Raw genomic sequence first — 20,686 nt, 5'->3', positions numbered from 1 at the left:
ACCCTGTGTTACCAGGCAGTGGTTGTAGGAAGAGACGTGGAGCAAGGGGTGTCTGAGCCTCCTTTCCAGGGAAGAAGCCCAGAAGTGGCAAACCTTATAGTCCCCAGGGTCCTTGGAGGACCCGCGAACAGCTGGCAGAATTTCCCACATCCTGCAGCATACAGAGACAACACAGTACTTCCCACAGCCCAACAGGGGCGTGGAAGGAGTTGAGACAAACAAGATCTGAGAGGAAGAGGGTCCCCAGAAGTGGCTGTGTATGCTACCCTCGGAACAGATGCCAAAAATAAATATTTGGGTGAGTTGTAGAAAAATAAAGAATTTTTTTGTGACTGGCCCCTTTAAGCTTGTATCCTTAGAACTTGGCTACATTTAGGATGGGTCAGCCGAGCCCCTGCTCTCAAGGGCCCACAGTCTGTCTGGGAGACAGAGAAGCAAGGAAACCATACCTACTGGGGATATGATGCCTTCGGGGGAAAGGGGTAATGAGTGATACGGAAGCTTCTGGCCCCGAAAACCGTTTTTGTGAGACTCCGCCGTCCCTCTCTCCAGTCCCACCTTTGGGATATATATGAGTTACTATTGCTAGGCAACAAATCGCCTCGAAACTAAATGGCTTCAGATAATCAACACTTATCATCTCACAAAGTTGGTGTGGGCTAGGAATTTGGGAATGGCCTGGCCAGGTGGTTTTGGCTCGGGGTCTCTCAGAAGGATGCAGTCAGGACATGATCAGGGCTGCAGTCACTTGGAGGTTTGACTGGGGTGGGAGGGTCCACCGCCACCATAGCTCACTCAGATGCTCCTTGTTGGCAGGCCTTAGTTCCTTACCACGTGATCCTCCCCACGGGGTGCTTGAGTGTCCTCACAGCATGGCGGCCGGCTTCCCCCAGAGTAAGTGATCCAAGAGAGAGAGCAAGGAAGACTACATCCTGATCCAAAGAAGCTCAGCCCACACTCTAGGGGAGAGAGCTAAGCTCCACCTCCAGAAGTGGTGGTTGGGGGGGAGTATCAAATTATTTATGGACTTAGTTTAAAACCACCAAAGGGCAGGAAGGAAGTCAGATTTCCTGAATTGCCCCACTGTCCCGATCCCCAAAACGTGATGGATTTTCGTGGGTCCAGTGGTAATAACATGAGGAAGCCCACGTGACAAGACTGGAATTGGGACTCAGACACAGTTGGGAAAGGTTAGGGGTCTAAATACAAGAGCATAGTCAAAACTGTCACTGCTGGGATAGGGCTCTCAGGAAGCCAGCACGGGGTGGGGGGGGGGGGCTGGGGGGAGTAGAAGCCAGGCGTGAGCACCGTCAGCAAACGTCTGAGCTGTGCTTTTAGGCAGGATGATAGGATCCAGGAGGGATGGGGCAGGGCCCGAAAGGGACCCAGGAGGGGGCCCCAGGCCCAGGGCCGGACTGCCCAGTGGGCCCCCTAAACATGAGCTTTGAGACCCAGTCCAGTAGGTGGTTCCTACAAAACTAAAAAAAGTTTCAGCTTTAGCGAACAAGAATGTTGCAATCTAAATATCCCAAGTAAGTTCGTTATAATTTCAACACTTGTGTAAGTTTGTGAGTCAGTATTGTTGTAAGCTTGTGTTTTATGAGCCAGTATTGTTTTTATTTTAAATTTTATTCTGAATTACATAGTGGGGATGGGGGGGGGATCGAGAATCTCTGAAGCAGAATTTGCCGATTGGCGTATCATAGCACACTGATAAACTGTTCGTGGGGAGGGCCTCCTCCAGAGCCGTGAAGCTAGTGGCCAGTACAGAGAACCTGCCATAAGGGGCAGCGGTGGGGGCTGACCTCCAGCCTGTGTCCTGTCCACCACGCCTGGCATCCTGGTGCAGGGACGAGCCAGCCTGCAGGGAAGGGACACATTTTTTTAATTTCTAGTTTCCGCTAGCTGCTGGCTCGGCCAGTAGGTTACAGACCTGTTGAAATACGGATGCCTTTGGCCCTTGGGGAAGGAGTCCAGGCAGGCTAAGAGAGCACCCTGGAGCACCCATGCCAGATCCCTTCTACCAGGAGCAGGCTGCCCAGTGTCCAGATAGGAAGGAAGGAAGGAAGGAAGGAAGGAAGGAAGGAAGGAAGGAAGGAAGGAAGGAAGGAAGGGGGAGAGAAGAAGGAAGGTAGGAAGGGAGGGAGGGAAGAAGGAAGGAAGGAAAGAAGGAAGGGAGGTAGGGAGGAAGGAAGGCCACGTGAATCCAGTCCTAACTAGGCTACTAACCACTCAAGCATCGGCGCAGTCCCTTGGGCACGGCTGTGCATGCCAGGTGAAGGTTTCCTTACAGTCTCCTGCTAAGTAATCGATCCCCAAGTATGGGTAGCACAGGAGGCCAGCGCGAATCAAGGACGCATGGAAGCAGAGACTGAGAGAAGCAAAGACTCGGGTAGCTACCATCCAGGGTTCGGCCCCCGTGGGCGGCTGGGGAGCAGCGTGCCCAGAAGGTGGAACGGGCCCATTCTCCCAGAGCTTTGGAAGCCGACCGCTGGTGGCAGAATGTCAGCAGCGCTCAGGCCATTCTGCTCCACTCCCTGATCCTTGTGGGGCCGTGCCTGAACCCCCCCCCCCCCCCCTGAAGTGCCCTTCCCTTTAGAGAGCTCCATTCCGCCAGAGGGGCTCTGAGTTGGTCCAGAGCAGTGAAGGGATCTGCGGCCAGACCCCCTAGCATAATAAAGCCTGAATCTGATAGGAAGAGGTCGTTTGGGACAGCTTTGTTTGTCCGCTGGGATTTGGAGTCAGGGGCCTGCGGGCTGAAGGAAGTGACATACGCAAATGAGTCACATGCCTGCCCTGCGGAGACTGACAGCTTTATCACGAAGTACCCAAATCTCCCAGGGCCTGTGTATAAAGAGGCCTGGAGCCTTCTCTTGTCCTTTGGCGACGATCCAGCCTGCTCAGGCATGACTTCGCACAGAAATCGGGTTTGGCTTTAAAAACGCTCCTTGTGATGGTAGCTCTGCAGCCAAGACAGGCTCTGTGCTGAATTATTGAGCGGGGCGCCTGCTTGCCTGCCTCGGCCAGAGCCTTTCTTCTCTGTAGCTCCGTGGCCTGACAAGTCAGTTTCAATACGCAGCGACGCAAGGCTCTGTGCTCGCTCCGCCTGATGCTGGGCCAGATTCCAGACGTGCTTGTACAGCCGCCAACACACCCCAGGCACCAGGCTTTACTCCAGGGTCACGGGCACCACAGATTCAGACAAATGGATATCTCGATGGTCTCCAAGCTGTCGTCCTGTAGGAATCCTGTATCAACATATCTAACACCAATATCAGGAATCAACGCCCCAGCCAGCTTCTTCACCTGTTTCCTCTATTTTGATGAATGGTGCCACCATCCACCCAGGTGCCTGAGCCCAGGTCTCGGCTTCACTCTTCATTCCTATCGCTTCCTGTCTCTGCAACATGGCATTGGTCTCCGAGTTTGTCTATGCAGCCTCTCAGATATTTCTCAGTGGGGCGCCTGAGTGGGTCCGTCGGTTGAGCGTCCGACTTCAGCTCAGGTCGTGATCTCATGATTCGTGAGTTCGAGCCCCGTGTCGGGCTCTGTGCCGACAGCTCAGAGCCTGGAGGCTGCTTCAGACTCTGTGTCTCCCTCTCTCTCTGCCCCTCCCCTGCTTGTGCTCTGTCTCTTCCTGTCTCTCTCAAAAATAAATAAACATTAAAAAAAAAAAAATTTAAATATTTTTCAGCACCTGGGTGGCTCCGTCGGTTGAGTGTCTGACTTCAGCTCAGGTCATGATCTCACGGTCCGCGGGTTCGAGCCCCGCATCCGGCTCTGTGCTGACAGTTTAGGGCCTGAGGCCTGCTTTGGATCCTGTGTCTCCCCCTCTCTCTGCCCCTCCCCCCGCTTGTGCTCTGTCTCTCTCACTCTCAAAAACAAATAAACATAACATTTTTTTTTTTTAATTAAAAATAAAAACCAAAATTCTCAGATGTATTCAGTCGTCCCCATTCTCACCACTCCTGACTTGTGGCTGCTATCTCCCCTCTGGGCTCCTGACCTACTCAAGCTCCCCTTCTCCCATCCTTCGGCAACACCATCTAATCCTATCGTTGTCCGACCTTCGTTGGTTCTTATTCGTTGCAGGACAAAGTCTAAAGCATGGTCGTCAGAGAGAGCTCAATTTGAATGTGTTCTGCCCCTTGCAGCCATATGACATTGGTCAAGTCAGCCTGTGAAATGAGAGTAATAGCAATGGTGAGGATTGAGGTAATGTGACATAGTTCAGGATCCAGTGTCTGGAAAGTACCAGAAACGCTAACCTTGGTTGCTATTCACATCCTGGCTTCCCCTGCCCTGTCCCTCTTTATCTCCTGACCAGAGGGTCATATCCTACCCAACCACACACATTCCCTGAACGTGCCCTGCCATCTAATGCGTTTGCACTATGGGTATACCATTTTCCTGCCTGGAATGACCTCTATCTCCTTATCTAGCCAACGACTTGCTACTCATTCTTAAAGGCCCATCTCAAATATTACCTTCCTTGAGACGGTCCCGATGCTCCTACCTTAGCATTTTCTTAACTCTTGTGACTCTCTTACAACCTGTTACCTTGAAATATTCTCATGCGCGCCTGTCTTAGCATGCAGTGAGCGCTCTGGGAACAGAGACAACTATCCATTCAAACGTTCATTCGCTAACAGGCGTGTGGTATTTCTCACGGGCCGGGCATAGTGCTGGGTGCTGCGGATGCAAAATGGCATTAAACACTATCTCTATTAATCAGGGCGCTTAATTGCCAACAATAGCATCCACTATTTTGTTGTGGAAAGAGTTTTATTCCAGAGAATTGTGCCGCTCACAGAATCGTGGCAAGGGCCAGGGCCAGGCTTGGTGTCCATACAAGTCCCAGCAATAAAGCTGGGAACTGCAGACTAAGAAAAAGCACCAACTCCATTAAGGCAATGTTCTAGTCGGAAACACCATAATTATAGCCATCCTGTGCTGGGGGCCGGATTTTAGAAACTCACCTGTACCTGCCCCCACAGGATCAGATATCACCACCAAGGTTGCCAGAAGATCTCTTCAGTTTTTGCTTCTATTTAAAGTCTCATACAGGGGCATCTGGGTGGCTCAGTCGGTTAAGCATCCAACTTCGGCTCAAATCATGACCTCTCGGTCCGTGGGTTTGAGCCCCGCGCAGGGCTCTGTGCGGACAGCTCAGAGCCTGGAGCCTGCTTCGGATCCTGTGCCTCCGTCTTTCTCTGCCCCTCCCCCATGCTCGCAGTCTGTCTGTTGCTCTGTCTCAAAAATGAACAAACGTTTAAAAAAAATAAAGTCTCATACAGGTATACCTGCTTGATGGAACTTACATTACCTTTCTATATCCCAGCCGCCAGGCGGTCTCGTAAATGCAATTTTTAGCTTTCTAGCTCCAACAGGAAAATGCGCTACGAAGGGTTTGCAATGAGGTGGAGTGAGCCAAACTACGATATCCTGGCTCTTAAAGTGCTCTGGCTTAGGGGGAGAGTCAGGCAAGCCAACAGATGGTACAATGTTATCAGTGTAGCAGGGGGCTGGGCACCAGAACAACAGTCCCCAAGCCAGGTGAGGGGTTCCGGGTGCAAGATAAAGCTACGTATGCCAAGTTTTAAAAGCTTGCATTTTACGCTGAAGGCATGGGGTAGTCAGTGAGTGATGTGGTCCTATTTTAGTCCGGGAATGATGAACCTGGATTGGAGAGGAGCAAGCCTAGAGTGAAAAGGCCAGTTAGGAGAGCACTGTAGGCATCTGGGTAAAGTGATGATGATCTGAGCCAAAGAGGCAGCAATAGGGCTAGAGAAGAAGGACAGGGATGGAAAATAGTTTAGCCCCAGTGACAGACTGACCACGAAGGAAGGCCTGGAAGTCAGTGGTTCGGGTGGTGGGGTAGATTATGGTACCTCTGCTTTTCTTCTGGCCCTTCCTACTTATCTCGTTTTAGGGAAACTATGCTTTCAGGAAACCATGGGGTCGTGAGGACCTGACCTCCTCACCCCTTATGAGTAGACATTTAGCCAGGCTGTCCGATCAGAGCCCCCCACCCTCAACCACAGAGATGGGTGCAGGTGTGGTCACGTGACCCAACCTGTGCCAGTCAATTAAGAATATACCCAGGCTTGGCCGGACCCCTCACAGAGAAGCTGGTGTGTTTCCATGAGGTTGACGAGTTGATGCATGAAACTCTAGAGTGTCCAGGGGCCGTTTTCCCATCAGGTATCTCTAATCGAATACCAAGGTGCAGGATGTTACCGGGAGGTTGACTGGCTAAGGAAGAGGGGACGAGAGTCACCCAGAGTGATGTAATTTGCATCTCCTGCACCAACAGCAACACCTGCATGTAGTGAGTGCTCAGTTACGTTTAATGAGTGAGGAAATGAATGAAGCCTTTAAAATGTGTATTTATAAATACAGAATGGTACTTCTGTCATGTCATTTAAAAAGTCAAACCTTGAGGGGCGCCTGGGTGGCTCGGTTGATTAAGCATCTGACTTTGGCTCAGGTCACCGTTGGTGCGTTCAAGCCCCGCATCAGGCCCTGTGCTGACAGAAGGGAGCCTGCTTTGGATACCCATCCCCCTCTCTCTGCCCCTCACCCACATATTCTCTCTCTTCTTCAAAAATAAATAAACATTTATTAAAAAAAAAAAAAAAAAGTTGAGTGCCTGGGTGGCTCAGTCTGTTGGGCGTCCGACTTCAGCTCAGGTCATGATCTCCCAGTTCGTGAGTTTGAGTCCCGCATCGGGCTCTGTGCTGACAGCTCAGAGCCTGGAGCCCGCTTCCGATTCTGTGTCTCCCTCCCTCTCTGCCCCTCCCCTACTCACACTCTGTGTCTCTCTCTCTCTCTCTCTCTCTCTCTCTCTCTCAAAAATAAATAAACATTAAACAAATTTAAAAAATAAAAAAATAAAAAGTCAAACCTTGAGATTAAAAAAAAATCTATCAAATGGATTCATTGGACATGCAGAAATTTAAAAACAGGTAGATTCCTTGTTTTCTTGGGGGCAGGAGGCGAGGATTACACTGGGCATATTGTTTTGTATTGCACGTGATTTCCCTTGAATGGTTGAAGACATAGACGAATAATATTAAACATATCGCGTTACTAAATACTGTATTCAACTAGATCCCCAATTCTTTTCCTTTAAATGGTTGATGCCGTAAAAAATAATCAGTATAACAGCAGGACTCACTCTCAAAGTCTTGGAAACCTGTGTTCTAGGGACTGGTGCACCCAGACAGTGGGTCTTATTCAGTTGCAAAAACAACAAAGGCGATATAAGTTAAATTGCTATTTTAATCAAGTAGGGATCGAACATACAATAAGATATGTAATACCTTTTGCTTCACATCGTGTACCATGATTCATCCACAACTTTTGGTTTGCATGTGTGCTACTGAGCCGAATTAAACATCTAGCCACGGTCCTTCCTCGTCACTCCTTCCTTTGGCTAACAAAGGATACGAGAAATCAGGAGAACTTGCAGACCTGGCCATGGGTAATTCATTTTCTTTCCATTTCTCCACTTATACCAGGAACCAACACATGTTTTGAGCTTTAATTAAACAAATTGCCCGGAAGGTATTAGCAACACGTTTCTCTCAGGCTGGGAATCTGCGGGCGCGGCTGGTAGTTGGGAGTCTGTCCTGGGCTGTTGGGCAATTGAGGGAGAGGAACCCTGAAGACAGAGGAGAAGAAGGAAAGTGGCACAGCGCTTGCACGTGTCTCCTCCCTAAATTGTGGCAATAAACAAGCCAGGCAGGAAGGCACCCCCCCCCCACCCCCCACCCCCTATCTCTCTGTGTCCTTTCCTTTGCCTCCGAACAGTCTCTGGCTGTGTTCTTCTTACCAGGGTCACATCTCCCTCGTCCCCTGAGCCTGACAGAGGGAGTGTTTGCAGAAAGGAAGCCCGAGAACTTGGGAGTATGGGAGCAGGTCTTCTATCAAAGGATGAAAAAAATAGTCACACACATGCAAGCAGGCAATTTGCAGATCCCCTGGGAAATTCTGCCCAGGGTTATTCAGCTACCCCCCTATCGCCTTTGTCTGCAAGGCGGAGTTACCACAGGGGTAATTGGCAGCATCAGGGGCTTGGGCCGAGAGGGGTACCCCGCGGCAGCAGGTATTCTGCTAACCAGATGTCACCACTCTCTACTCCCCCATCTCCTTTCTGGCCCTGTCTGCTTTCCTCCTCTCAGACACCCTCTTGGTCACACAGTCCTCTGGCTGGCTCATATACCCTTCCCCCCTTGTTCGGGAGAAAACGCTGTATTATTTTATAGTGACCTTTCCAAGAGCAGACACAAAGGAGGTAAGAACGGGTGTAAGAAGGGACTAGCATACCAGCCAGAACAGGTGCTGAGTTAACATTTGTTGAATGGCTGATACACAGAAAAAGCATCTAGATAACTCCTAGAACCAAAGAAGCTTTGAAAGTAGTACAGAAAAAAACCCAGATCGTTCTTTCCCCACTCTTCCATCCGACGCCACCCTGCCACGGGCTTCTCTGGACTTCCCCCTCCACACAGACATTGTGGACCTCAACATGCTGCCTTAACCTAGCTAAGCCCCCAGATGATTAAATAAACCACGTATCTGGAGGAGCGGAGGGGCCAGTTTAGGAGGTGAGAACCCCGGACCATGTTGAGGTCTGGAGAGCCCCATTATATCTAACATCACATAAACCACAGCTTATAAGGCTAAAAATGTCCCCACATGGTCTGATCCTTTTTGGCCAACTCAGACTAGAGGTAGCTGTTAGTACTAAAATGAATAATAATGCTATTATCTTTGAGCGGACCTATCATTTGTCAAGCACGTCCTCAAATTCTTTTATTCCATTATACATAACTTTAGTTCTGTCACCCCACCTCGCGGCTGGGCACACTGAGGTTCAGGACGATTAGAGGACTCATCTAGATGACACATGGAACACCGGCCGTGCCACGATTTGAACCCGGATCTGTCTCCTTCCCTACTGGGCACTGTGATAAGCCACATGAAGAAGAGAGCACCTTTCATGTGCATTGCCTGTCAACAAAGGGTACCAGGTACTCAACTATTGCGTTTTAGAAGTCAAAGCTGACTTTCCTACAGGCCGGCTTTCTTCTTAGGAGAGTCCCCTTTTGCCTGTTATGGAGACAGATGTCCCCATGGAAAACCCTGGTGACCCATTAAAATGTTATGAAAACTGCCTCTGGCCAGACCGGTAGGAGCCAAGACGAGAACACAAAGTACATCCTCTGGTGATTTAAGGAGGCGTTGGCCTCACCACCTAGTGGGGCTAGCACAGGTACCAATGCTATTAGGCAAAGCCACAGAAATAACAGACTGAATTAAGCTTTAGTCTCTAAACCATTGTAAGGATAATGAGTGCACTTTATAATAATTGCCAGAAGTGAGAGCAGGGAAGAAAACATTGGAAAAGGCCGCAGCTTCAGTTTCTTCCTTTGCAAACCGGGAGCGTAGTACCAGCCAAGCTCCTGAGCCCACAGAAGGCTAGAATAAAAATGCTCCGCAATTAACGAAGAGGAAACAGATTTAGAAAGAGGCCCGCTTTACCAATGGGTCTGCCAGCCTCCAGCTCCTAGCTGACCGTTGACCATGATGACCACAAGCCTGCCCTGAGGCAGCCTCTCCTGTGCATTTTCCCCGTAGGCTGGAAATCCAGCTCACTTATATAACAGGCTTCGAGGCAGCACTCGTCTTTAAGCAGGAGGGACCCCGGATTACTCCCCCATTTCTGTGGCTTCCAGGGCAGGCATTCCCAGCTTCCTGGGAATTTGGTGAGCCACCCGAATGTGTCTGCCAAGCCTCTCTTTCTGGGGGTATTTGATTCATTGTTGTCCAGAACCCCCAGTGGGTAACATTCACCCGTCACGCTGGGTTGTTGTGCCCGGGGAAGCAGAGCGCCAATGGGGGTAACTGGGTACGGCTTCTGTCTTTCTCTTGTTTCTGTCCTCACTGTTGCTTTTTCTCAGAGGAAGAGACATTTACCTATAGAACCACAAGAAAGCCCACAGAGGGTTCCCGGGAAGACATAACTGTTCCAGCCGCCGTCAACATTTGTGTACAAATACCTGTTTGGGTATCTTTTTCAGTTCTTTGGGGTATAGATCCAGGAGTGGAAATTGCAGAGTCTTATGGTTGATTTCCACATATGCGTTAATGTCCAGAATAAGGAAAAGCATAGAGATAGCAAGCAGATTGATGGTTTCCGAGGGCTGGGAGGGACAGGGCAGTAGGGAATGACTGTTAATGGCTACGGGGTTCCTTTTGAGGGGACGCACATGTTTGGGAACTTCATAGAGGTTAGAGTGACACAACACTGTGAATGTACTAAATGCCCTTCAACCGTACATTTTTAAGATGGCTATAAATTTGTTATGCGAATTTCACCTCAAGAATTATTTATTTATTTATTTTTTAATGTTTCTTTATTTTTGAGAGAGAGCGAGAGAGACTGCAAGCAGGGGAGGGGCAGAGAGAGAGGGAAGCACAGAATCTGAAGCGGGCTCCAGGCTCCGAGCTGTCAGCACAGAGCCTGACACTGGTCTCAGATTCAGAGACCGGTTAAGCGTCCGACTTCGGCTGCGGTCATGATCTCGCGGTTCGTGAGTTCGAGCCCCATATAGGGCTCTGTGCTGACGGCTCGGAGCCTGAAACCTGCTTCAGAGTCTGTGTCTCCCTCTCTCTCTGCTCCTCTCCTGCTCTCACTCTGTGTGTCTGTCTCTCTCTCAAAAATAAAAATAAACAGGGGCGCCTGGGTGGCGCAGTCGGTTAAGCGTCCGACTTCAGCCAGGTCACGATCTCGCGGTCCGTGAGTTCGAGCCCCGCATCAGGCTCTGGGCCGATGGCTCGGAGCCTGGAGCCTGTTTCTGATTCTGTGTCTCCCTCTCTCTCTGCCCCTCCCCCGTTCATGCTCTGTCTCTCTCTGTCCCAAAAATAAAAAAAAAACGTTGGAAAAAAAAATTAAAAAAAAAAAAATAAATAAAAATAAACATAAAAAATAATTAAAAAAAAAAAAAAAGCACCTCCAATATCTGAGACCTGCCTTCCCAGGGAAGTACAATAGGAGAGAAACGCAACTGAGAGCCTAAGAGCCTCAGACACCTTGATGCAGTTGTGGTGCAGTCATATTTTATGGGGGAAAGGAGTGGTCTGGTAGCTTCAGATTCATGAAAGACAAAAATCTTCATATTGTCATTATTACCGTAGGCGTTTCTTAAGATACAGTAAGCTCTTTCCGTTGCTTTCGTAAGTAGTATTCATAGTCCTAGCAACAACATTCCAGTTTTCTTATGAACCTCAAGGCTGAGAACCACTGGCCTAGACTGAAAGAAGGGAAAAAGGCAAGTGTATGATGCACGTCTTTGGACCTTCCAAATATGGCGTCTTGAAGATAAAGAGGGGGAGGGATCAGGCATGGCGACTCTCGTTAATAACACCGTATTGCATATTGAAAGCTGCTAAGAGCAATTCTCCAAAGTTCTCTCACAAGAAAAAAAAATTCTGTAACTCTGTGCAGTGATGCAATTTAACTAGATTTACTATGGTGATCATTTCACAACATATACAAATACTGAATCATTATGTCGTACACCTGAAACTAATATGTTATATGTCAATTATATCTCAATAAGGAAATGAGCAAAACATTCCAAAAATACACAGCAGAACACATCAACAAATGGGAAAACATACCATCTCTTCTGACAAGATGACACAATGTCATTTTCCTCTCTTGCATCGAGATACGCTCATCTTCTTAATTCGATTTTTAAATTCAGCCTGATGTCAATAAACCTGTGCATAATTTTAAAAAAGGGTAGGAAATTTTGAGAATGTTCCTACTCGTTTGTAGGGTTTAGTTCCATTCTGTGTACATATTAAAACTCTAGAGTATTAATACATGTTAATAGATTTTTTTGTTTTGATTTCATCTCATTTGGGGGAGAGTTGAGAGAGGTTGGGCTCTATTAAAGGATAATTATTTTTAATTAAAGAGGTAAAATCATGAGTCTCATATAGATATAAAATGATCGCATGTCAAGGATTTTATTAAACTCATTAATTGACAAGGGAGAACTTGATTAGCTGCCACCCAGGCCATAGTCTCTCTTCTTTCACATGGGTGCTATCCTTCTCCACTCAGCTCAGCCTGGCAGACCCCTCCAGACCCCAGCTGGGCCGGGACCGTTGTTCCTTTTCTGACATTTCTTAGCCTCAGATGCTTCCTCTCCATGAACCCTACTGAGCTGATGGATGGGATGGCCCCTGAATGGGGTGAAATTACAATCATCAGTTTGAAACAAAGAGAACGATAGTACAGACCCAATAGGACCTATCGGTCTCCATGCTAAAAGGCAGCTTTTCTCTGAGCTGGAAACTGCAAGGTCTGGAGGGAGATCAAAGGGAGAGAGAAGGAGCATGGGGCTGAGCACCCCCACCCTTGAGAAGGTTGCTATCCAGGCTGGGAAAGTGGAGGCCACTCTGTATTAGTCAGGAATCTCCAGAGAAACAGAATCAATAGAACATGCACATATATAGAAAGAGAGATTTATTTTAAGAAATTAGCTCATATGATTACGGATGCTTGGCAAGTCCAGAATCTGCAGGATGGGCCAGCAGGCTGCAGACATAGGGGTGAGTCAATGTTGTGGTTCAAGTCCAAAGGCCATCTGCTGCAGAATTTATTCTTGCTCAGGGGAGGCCAGCCTTTTGTTCCATTCAGGCCTCCATCTGATTGCATGAGGCCTACCTACATATGAGGAGCAATCTGCTTTATTCAAAAATCCACTAATGTAAATATAAAGTTCATCTAAAAACAGCCCCATAGACACATCTACAGTGATGTTAGACTAAATATCTGGTCACCTTAGCAGAAGTTGACACGAGCTGACACACAATGACCATTACACATTCCCAGGACCGTAGCCTGGGTCTTTGGAGCCCATGGGTCAGTGGTCCAGGTGCTGAAGACTGCTGAAGAACAAGGCTGGTGCTGAGAGAAGGGGAAGGGAAATATGGCTTCAGAGTGGCCAAACAGAAGGAGGTTAGGAAAAACCCAGCCCAACCTTATTACTCCCCTGTCCAGCCCTCTACCTCCTGCCCCCTGTCCCCTAGAGAAGATTTGCTACCTGTCCAACCTCCAGGCTTATCAAGGCATTTCTACTGAGCTCGTAAAATGAGCCAAGATAGCTCATCATGGCCTCGTTCAGCTGGACCATTCTTGTGAAGGCCCAGCAGGCAGCCTGGAAAATCTGAACATTCTTCACTTAATTCCTGGGGTGCCCAGTGATGGCTTCACAGATTTACGGTCAACCGTGGTTGCAGGGGGAGCGTGCTGGGACCTGGCAGTAACATGCTGTGTGACACCATAGAGGAAGATTAGCCACCCTGGAACCAATGGTTTCTCTTTATCTCTGTTGAGGCTTTGGGCCCTTGATAGTGTGTTGAATAATGCCCCCCTGCCCTGCCCTCCAAAGGTATGCTCATGCCCTAATCCCTAGAACCTTTGAATATGACCTTATGTGGAAAAGGGGCCTTTTTGGTTATAATTAACTTTAGGATCTTGGGATAAGATCATCTTGATTGTGCCGGTGGGCCTAGTTCCAATAACAGTTTTCCTTGTAAGAGAAGGGGCAGAGGGGCACTGGAGTTCCAGAAAGAGGCCACATGAAGACGAAGGCAGAGACTGGTATTGGGGGTCACAGGCCAGGGTGTGCCTGGAACCACTGGAAGCCGGAAGAGGACAAGAAGGTCACTCCCCCAGAGCCTTCAGATGCCTATGTCAATTTTCTGGCCTCTAGAACTGGGAGAGAATTAATTGCTGCCGTTTTAAACTGCCGCGTTTGTGGTGATTTGTGATAGATTAGCCCCAGGAAACTAATATACCCTCTTGGTGGCCCTTAGAAGTTGTCTGAGGCACTGTGGATCCAGATAACATACACTGGCAGGCTGCCTGAGATGAGGCAGACGAAGTGTCCTGGCCACAGAGAAGCTGTGATAACATGCACATGTGTGTGAATGAATTCATCCACCCCCCCCCACCCCACTTCCACCCCCCCACCCCCACCCCCCGGCCTTAAGATCTCTTTATCCAGAACCAACCACATGGTAGGCGTCATGTTGGGTACTGATCTGGGGATAATCAAAACATCTTGGGAGGGGCAGCTTCACAGCTGATTGCAACCCGTGTCCCTTGGTCCGACCAGTTCTTTCTTAGAAACTATTTTTTTTTAATGTTTATTTATTTTTGAGAGACAGAGAGAGACAGCGCAAGTGGCGGGAGGGTGGGGTGGGCAGAGATGGAGGGAGACACAGAATCTGAAGCAGACTCCAGGTTCCAAGCCGTCAGCACAGAGCCCAACATGGGGCACGAACTCCCGAATCGCGAGGTCGTGACCCGAGATGAAGTCGGCCGCTTAACCGACTGAGCCACCCAGGCGCCCCAACAATAAAGCATTTTTTATTTTTTTATTTTATTTTATTTTATTTTTTTTTTAATTTTTTTTTCAACGTTTTTTATTTATTTTTGGGACAGAGAGAGACAGAGCATGAACGGGGGAGGGGCAGAGAGAGAGGGAGACACAGAATCGGAAACAGGCTCCAGGCTCCGAGCCATCAGCCCAGAGCCTGACGCGGGGCTCGAACTCACGGACCGCGAGATCGTGACCTGGCTGAAGTCGGACGCTTAACCGACTGCGCCACCCAGGCGCCCCTAAAGCATTTTTTAATTAAGGTATCTACATTGTTTTTAGACGTCATGCTCTCGCACACTTACTAGACCACAGTGCAGTGTAGATGTAACTTTTATATGCACTGGGACACCAAAAAATTCATTTGACTCCCTTTATTGCAGCGCTCGCTTTATTGCAGTGGTCTGGAGCCAAACCCACAGTATCTCCAAGATACGCTTGTATTTGCATAGGCCTCAGCTGTGCTTGAATTAACTTCAATTTCCTCATCTGTAAAATGGGGGTGATGGCTCGTAGGGCTGCTGAATGGATCGGATGCTCAATACTCAATAAAGAGCAGCGGTTACTATTTTTACAGAACTCGTCCCTTTGCGTAGTTGTCCTCTGGCTCTCATTCGGAGGCCTGGGGTCCCTTCTGGTCTAACCCGGAAAGTTTTGTTTTTCTGCTAGCGCCAGGAAGGCACCTTTCAGAAGGTGCGAGGACAACTGGCGATGAAGAGAACAACCGGGCAGAGAGCACCCGGCAAAGCACACGTGGGCCTTCAGTGTGACTCGACCGCGTGCCTGCCTGGATTTTCAAAGAAAGGAAATGGCAGCAGTGAAGACAGATGTCAGGGCCCGTGACTCTACCAGCCTCCTTCACGCTCAGAGCCACTCTGCGACGCACCTCTGGGGGCCCATTAGAACAACACTGGTCGATGTAGCAGCCCCTTCCCGGCAACCTGTCCTCTGACGTGGGGAAGAATGAGAATTTGGACTTTCAGATGCTAATTCCTCCTCGCCTGAGTCCTGAGTTTTATATATTCATTAAAATGGCAGTGGGTGTGCAAACAAGTTCTTGTACGTACGTGTTCATAGCATCACCGTTCACGACAGCCAAAGGTGGAGACAACCCAAATGACCTTCAGCAGGTGGATGGATAAACAAATTGGGGCGTATGCATTTACTGGAATGCGATTCCGCCACGGAGAGGAGTGAAGCACTGGCACATGCCACAACTTGGATGAAACTCAAAAACATTATGCTAAATGAAAGAAGCCAGGGGGCTCCTGGGCGGCTCGGTGGGTTGAGTCTCCGACTTCGGCTCAGGTCATGATCTCAGGGCTCCGGGGTTCGAGCCCTGCATCGGGCTTTCTGCTGTTGGCACAGAGCCCGTTTTGGATCCTCTGTCTCCCTCTCTCTCTCTCTGCCTCTCCCCTGCTTGTGTGCTTGCTCTTTCTCTCGCGCGCGCGCAAAATTAAATAAACATTAAAAAAAGAAAGAAAGAAGGGGTGCCTGGATGGCTCAGTCAGTTAAGTGTCTGATTTCGGCTCAGGTCATTATCTCATAGTTCGTGGGTTCAGGCCCCACGCGGGGCTATTCACTGAGGCGCTGATGGCATGGAGCCAGCTTCGATCTTCTGTCCCCCTGCCTCTCTGCCCCTCCCACACACTCTCTCTCTCTCTCTCTCTCAAAAATAAACATTAAAAAAAATCAATAATAAAAATAGAAAGAAGCCAGACACCCAGGATCACATACTGTATGATTCCATGTATGTGAAACACCCAGAACAAGTATTTCCATAGAGATGAAAAGCAGATTGGTGGTTGCCAGGGGCCCGAAAGGGGAGAATGAGGACTAACTGCTTACCGGGTACAGGGTTTCCTTTTGGGATGATGAAAACGCGTTGAACTTTTCTAGCTAGTTGCACAACATGGTGAAGATACTAAATGCCCCTCAATTATTCACTTTAAAATGGTTAGTTTGGGGGGCACCTGGGTGACTCGGTCTGTCATGTGTCCAACTTCAGCTCTGGTCATGATCTCACAGTTCATGAGTTCAAGCCCTGCATTGGGCTCTGTGCTGACAGCACAGAGCCTGCTTTGGATCCTCTGTCCCCCCCCCTCTCTCTACCCCTCCTCTGCTCTCTCTCTCTCTCTCTCTCTCTCACACACACACACACACACACACACACGCACACACATACAATAAAAAAAATTGAAATAGTTTTTGTTGGGTGAATTTCACATTTTTTTTTTTTTAATGACACTTCACCTTCCAACATGAAAGAATCCTGAACGATTCTCAAAGAGCCTGATCTCAAAGATAGCCTCAGGGCTATCTTCTCCCCAAGTCTGGTTCTAGGATCTTTGCTTATTGCTGTACCTGGAAAGAGAAAGATGCTGCAGATCTGGAGCCAGTGCAACAACTCGCCCTTCAGTGGGGATTATTTTGAAAAGAGACAACCAAAAAGACAGGTCCAGTCCTCTCCACAAGACGTATTTGATCTCAAAGGCAATTTGTCCTAGGTTGTGATATCTTTATTGCATTCAATTCATGCTTCCATTCCAGAAATATTAGTGTTTTTTAATACCTCCCCCACACCAACTGTAAGATCTTACGGCAGCTTTCTGGATTTGCAGCGAGTCTCATATTCCTTCAGAACATGGTTGGCTAGAAACTTCGGTGTCCCCGCCTAACATATGGAGAGAAAAACCGATCCTCTCACTGTGGTTTCGGTTCTCTGAACGGCCTTCCCAAAAGATACTCTTAGTAGCAATTATGCAGATGTGTGGACAAGGTGAGGCTACTTTTGGAGGATCTACTGCTACCTCAGAGGAACAAATGCCAGAATCTCCAAACAGCGCTATGGATGCCCAAGAGCAGAAGACGCCCCTGTGGCTCTCAGTTGGAATCCTCCCTCTCATTTATCAATCACTGTTGGTGCTCCAGGGTTGGGACGGCAGTTTGTCGATGTTGGGAGTCTAGACTCTTTCTAGATTCTGTGTGCTATCTTTAGGATGTTGTCCTTATCTACAAAGTCCAAAATGGTTCAACAGCACATCCGCACTCCTGGAGGAGAAGGGAAATAGGAGCAATGGAGGACAAACTCATTTCCTTTCAGGAACATGGCCTGGAAATTTCACACATCACTGCTGCTGATATCCCATTAGCCAGAATCTAGTGGCCCTGTCACACCTAGCTGCAAGGAAGGCTGGTCTTGTGCCCAGCTTAACCTTCCATCCGAACAGAAAAAGGGGAGAATGGATACTGAGAGAGACAACTAGGACTCAGGCCCACCATCCAACTAATGTTCCTTCTTTCACTCGTATGTCCAGTGCCTTTGCTGCCATTTAAAACAGGGGGTTTGTGGGGCTCCTGGGTGGCCCAGCCAGTTAAGCGTCTGACTTCGTCTCAGGTTATGATCTTGTGCTTCGTGAGTTCGAGCCCCGCATTGGGCTCCGTGCTGACAGCTCAAGCCTGGAGCTTGCTTTGGAGTCTGCGTCTCCTTCTCTCTCTACCCCTCCCCTGTCCATGCTCTGTTTCTCTCTCTCTCAAAAAGTAAACAAACATTAAAAAAATAATAAAACAATAAAACATTGAGTTCGTGCCCCACCTCTGAGACTTTACTCATGGTCTTCCCTAACGTGGAAGGGTCTGTCCACTTCTCCACATCCATATTGCCTTCACTGCCCCCTCTGCCTCGTCTCCTCCCTTCCTGACAACCTTCCCTGACAATCCCAGCCCTCAGTGACTTCCCAAGGCGTCCCTTGACCTTTATGTTTTCCTTGTACATGATGTCCTATATAGCTAAGGTTTAATTTCAGAACTAGACAGCACATTTCTTGGGAACAGGGTCCTCATCATATATTTTTCTTGTATCCTTCATGGTCTCTAGCTCAGTGCTGAGCACACATATGTATTTAACAGTTACTCTCTGAAATGAATTGAAGTTGATTAGAATGACATGCTCAACAATCTAGGACAATATTTTTATTCTTCTTTGATTATAGTATTTTTTCACCCAAGTGGTCTGCATGTAATTATGTATGTACAGTTTTATATAAATACATACACATATTAATTTACTTATATAAGTATATATAAAGAGTTTAATCTCTATAATATAAAAAATTTATATGTAGGGGCGCCTGGGTGGCGCAGTCAGTTAAGCGTCCGACTTCAGCCAGGTCACTATCTCGCGGTCCGTGAGTTCCAGCCCCGCGTCAGGCTCTGGGCTGATGGCTCGGAGCCTGGAGCCTGTTTCTGATTCTGTGTCTCCCTCTCTCTCTGCCCCTCCCCCGTTCATGCTCTGTCTCTCTCTGTCCCAAAAAAAAAAAAAAAAAAAAAAACGTTGGAAGAAGAAAAAAAAAATTTATATGTACATACATATATGCACACATTTGCAACTCAAGAAACCAGGTTTATTCTTATTTAGTTTTCTAATCCTCTTGTTTACTGGGCAACTTTTCATCAACGTTACCTGCACTGTTTCAAAACTTTAATAGGATAAGCAGAACCTGAGCATTTAGCACAGCACTGGCACACAGCCAGCACTAAATAAATGCTAAGATTAAAAAAAAAAAGGCAGGGGCAAAGTATAAATGTAAACTGAGTTAGAACTTACTACAAGAGCAAGGATTCTGGTATTAGACCCTGGTCTGAACTTTGTTTCTTCTATTTATTCACAGTTTTGTAGAGTATTAAGTGAATTGACTCATCGTGCTTGTCAATGATCTCTCAGTTCCATGCACACCCTTTATACTTTGATCTGTAAGGCTATGGGCTTAGATTCTGAAAATGAGATTTCCCAGATTCCCTTGCGAGCTGATTTCCACTTAGGGTCTGCAATTGGGAGGCACAACTGGGAGACTGGGAGGCAGGAGGAGAGAGGAAGGGACTTCCTTCCTCTTTCCACCTTCCTTAGGACAGCTACCACTCTAACAACTTTAGACCAGAGTCTTGCCCCTTCCTACAGGCCCTGTCACCAGCCACCCAGCGCCCTTTGGCAATCTTAGTGCCAAGTACATGATGGTCCTACAGCAGCCCAGCAACAAAGATCGTGGCTCTTCCTCTACATTCCTAGGTTATACCTCTTTCCTTTTGTTCCCCCCAGCCCTAAGTTGCTCCCTGTATTTACCGACTTCACTGCTTTCTTTTGGATATTCCAACACATGTGAAATCCATTCACTATATTAAATACCCTCTGGTTAAAATACCTATTATAATTTCTGTTTTCCTGATGGCATTTTGATTGATACGGCATGCAATGTGCTTAAGGCCTTTCATCTTCTCAACAAATGTTAGTTCTCCCCTAGGTGATTATATCTGCTGTGTTAAAAGAAAATGCATGATAGAAGCGAAGATATAGTCACTGTATTTTTTACGTTACCATTTCTTTTCAGAGTTTTTGAGCTTTCTCCATGGGCTCCCATTTCAGATGTGAGGGTTAGTGCAAACTCCCATGGATGGTAAGTGACAATCAGGGCTTGGCCTTGGTTGAAATTGGGGGGAGAGCCAAAGAAAATTAACTTTCCAACAACTAGGCTTATACCACTGAGATATGACTGAAGCCCAGGATGGGGGATCCTAAAAGAGAACAAAAGAGAATGCCACAAATATCTATCACATCATCTGTTCTCTTGGCTACTCTTACCTCTTCCTTCTCCATTATGCTTTTACACTGACCTGATCTGAGAAACATCTCCAACCCATAAAAACATTGCTTCTTTAAGCCCATGTTTCTCTCACTCATTACCCACACCAGTTTTCCTAGATTCAAATAAGAAGCCCATGAAGAACCCCTTGGGTGAGAAGCGATCCCATGAATGTTGAAGGAAGCTCTGCCCTCACTGGAGAATCAAGGCACTAGGTTATCATGAAATCCAGTCCTTTGCAATTATTATTGTATCAAGTGAGATGTCGTCTCACTGATGGGCTTCCAAATTCCATCTCAATGGAGAAATCCACAGCAACCAACAAAGTGTAAGGAGAGAAAGCAGAGCCAGGGAGGGGTTAGTGTAATAAGCTGGTGACTGCAAATAATATGACTTCATTTATTATTTTAACAAATAAATCAGAGCTTACATTTCCAAATAGCAAATTTTTTTTTCCAACCGTGCTACCATGGCTCACTGTATTTTAAAATTATCCCTAGAGCCTGCTGCAGAATTTTATAAAAAATTCTCAAATCTTCCTGGCCTCAAATCTTCCTCCGTGAGTGGATTTGGTGATTTGGA

At 47.6% G+C, this 20,686-nt stretch overlaps 2 long non-coding RNA genes across 3 annotated transcripts in view; one reads left to right on the top strand and one right to left on the bottom strand.

Annotated features, from left to right (window-relative positions):
- The window catches only part of LOC131494379 (uncharacterized), a 79,446-nt gene extending 58,974 nt beyond the window's left edge, over positions 1-20,472 (top strand). Inside the window, exon 3 of the long non-coding RNA XR_009253354.1 lies at positions 19,853-20,472. This is a non-coding gene — a long non-coding RNA (uncharacterized LOC131494379). The remainder of the gene's footprint in view (positions 1-19,852) is intronic.
- On the bottom strand, positions 1,563-5,443 carry LOC131494380 (uncharacterized). Of its 2 annotated transcripts, none has more exons than XR_009253355.1 (3): positions 4,980-5,443; positions 2,230-4,178; positions 1,563-1,861 (listed from the first exon to the last, which is right to left on the bottom strand). It is a non-coding gene; the product is annotated as an uncharacterized LOC131494380 (long non-coding RNA). The 2 variants fall into 2 exon arrangements; XR_009253356.1 differs by having other exon boundaries at positions 1,569-1,861; positions 3,307-4,178.
- Positions 20,473-20,686: the final 214 nt, after the last annotated feature.

The sequence above is a fragment of the Neofelis nebulosa genome, chromosome 14, assembly GCF_028018385.1.
Source record: "Neofelis nebulosa isolate mNeoNeb1 chromosome 14, mNeoNeb1.pri, whole genome shotgun sequence".
Taxonomy (NCBI): Eukaryota; Metazoa; Chordata; class Mammalia; order Carnivora; family Felidae; genus Neofelis; species Neofelis nebulosa.
This window is presented reverse-complemented; position numbering and strand designations above follow the sequence as displayed.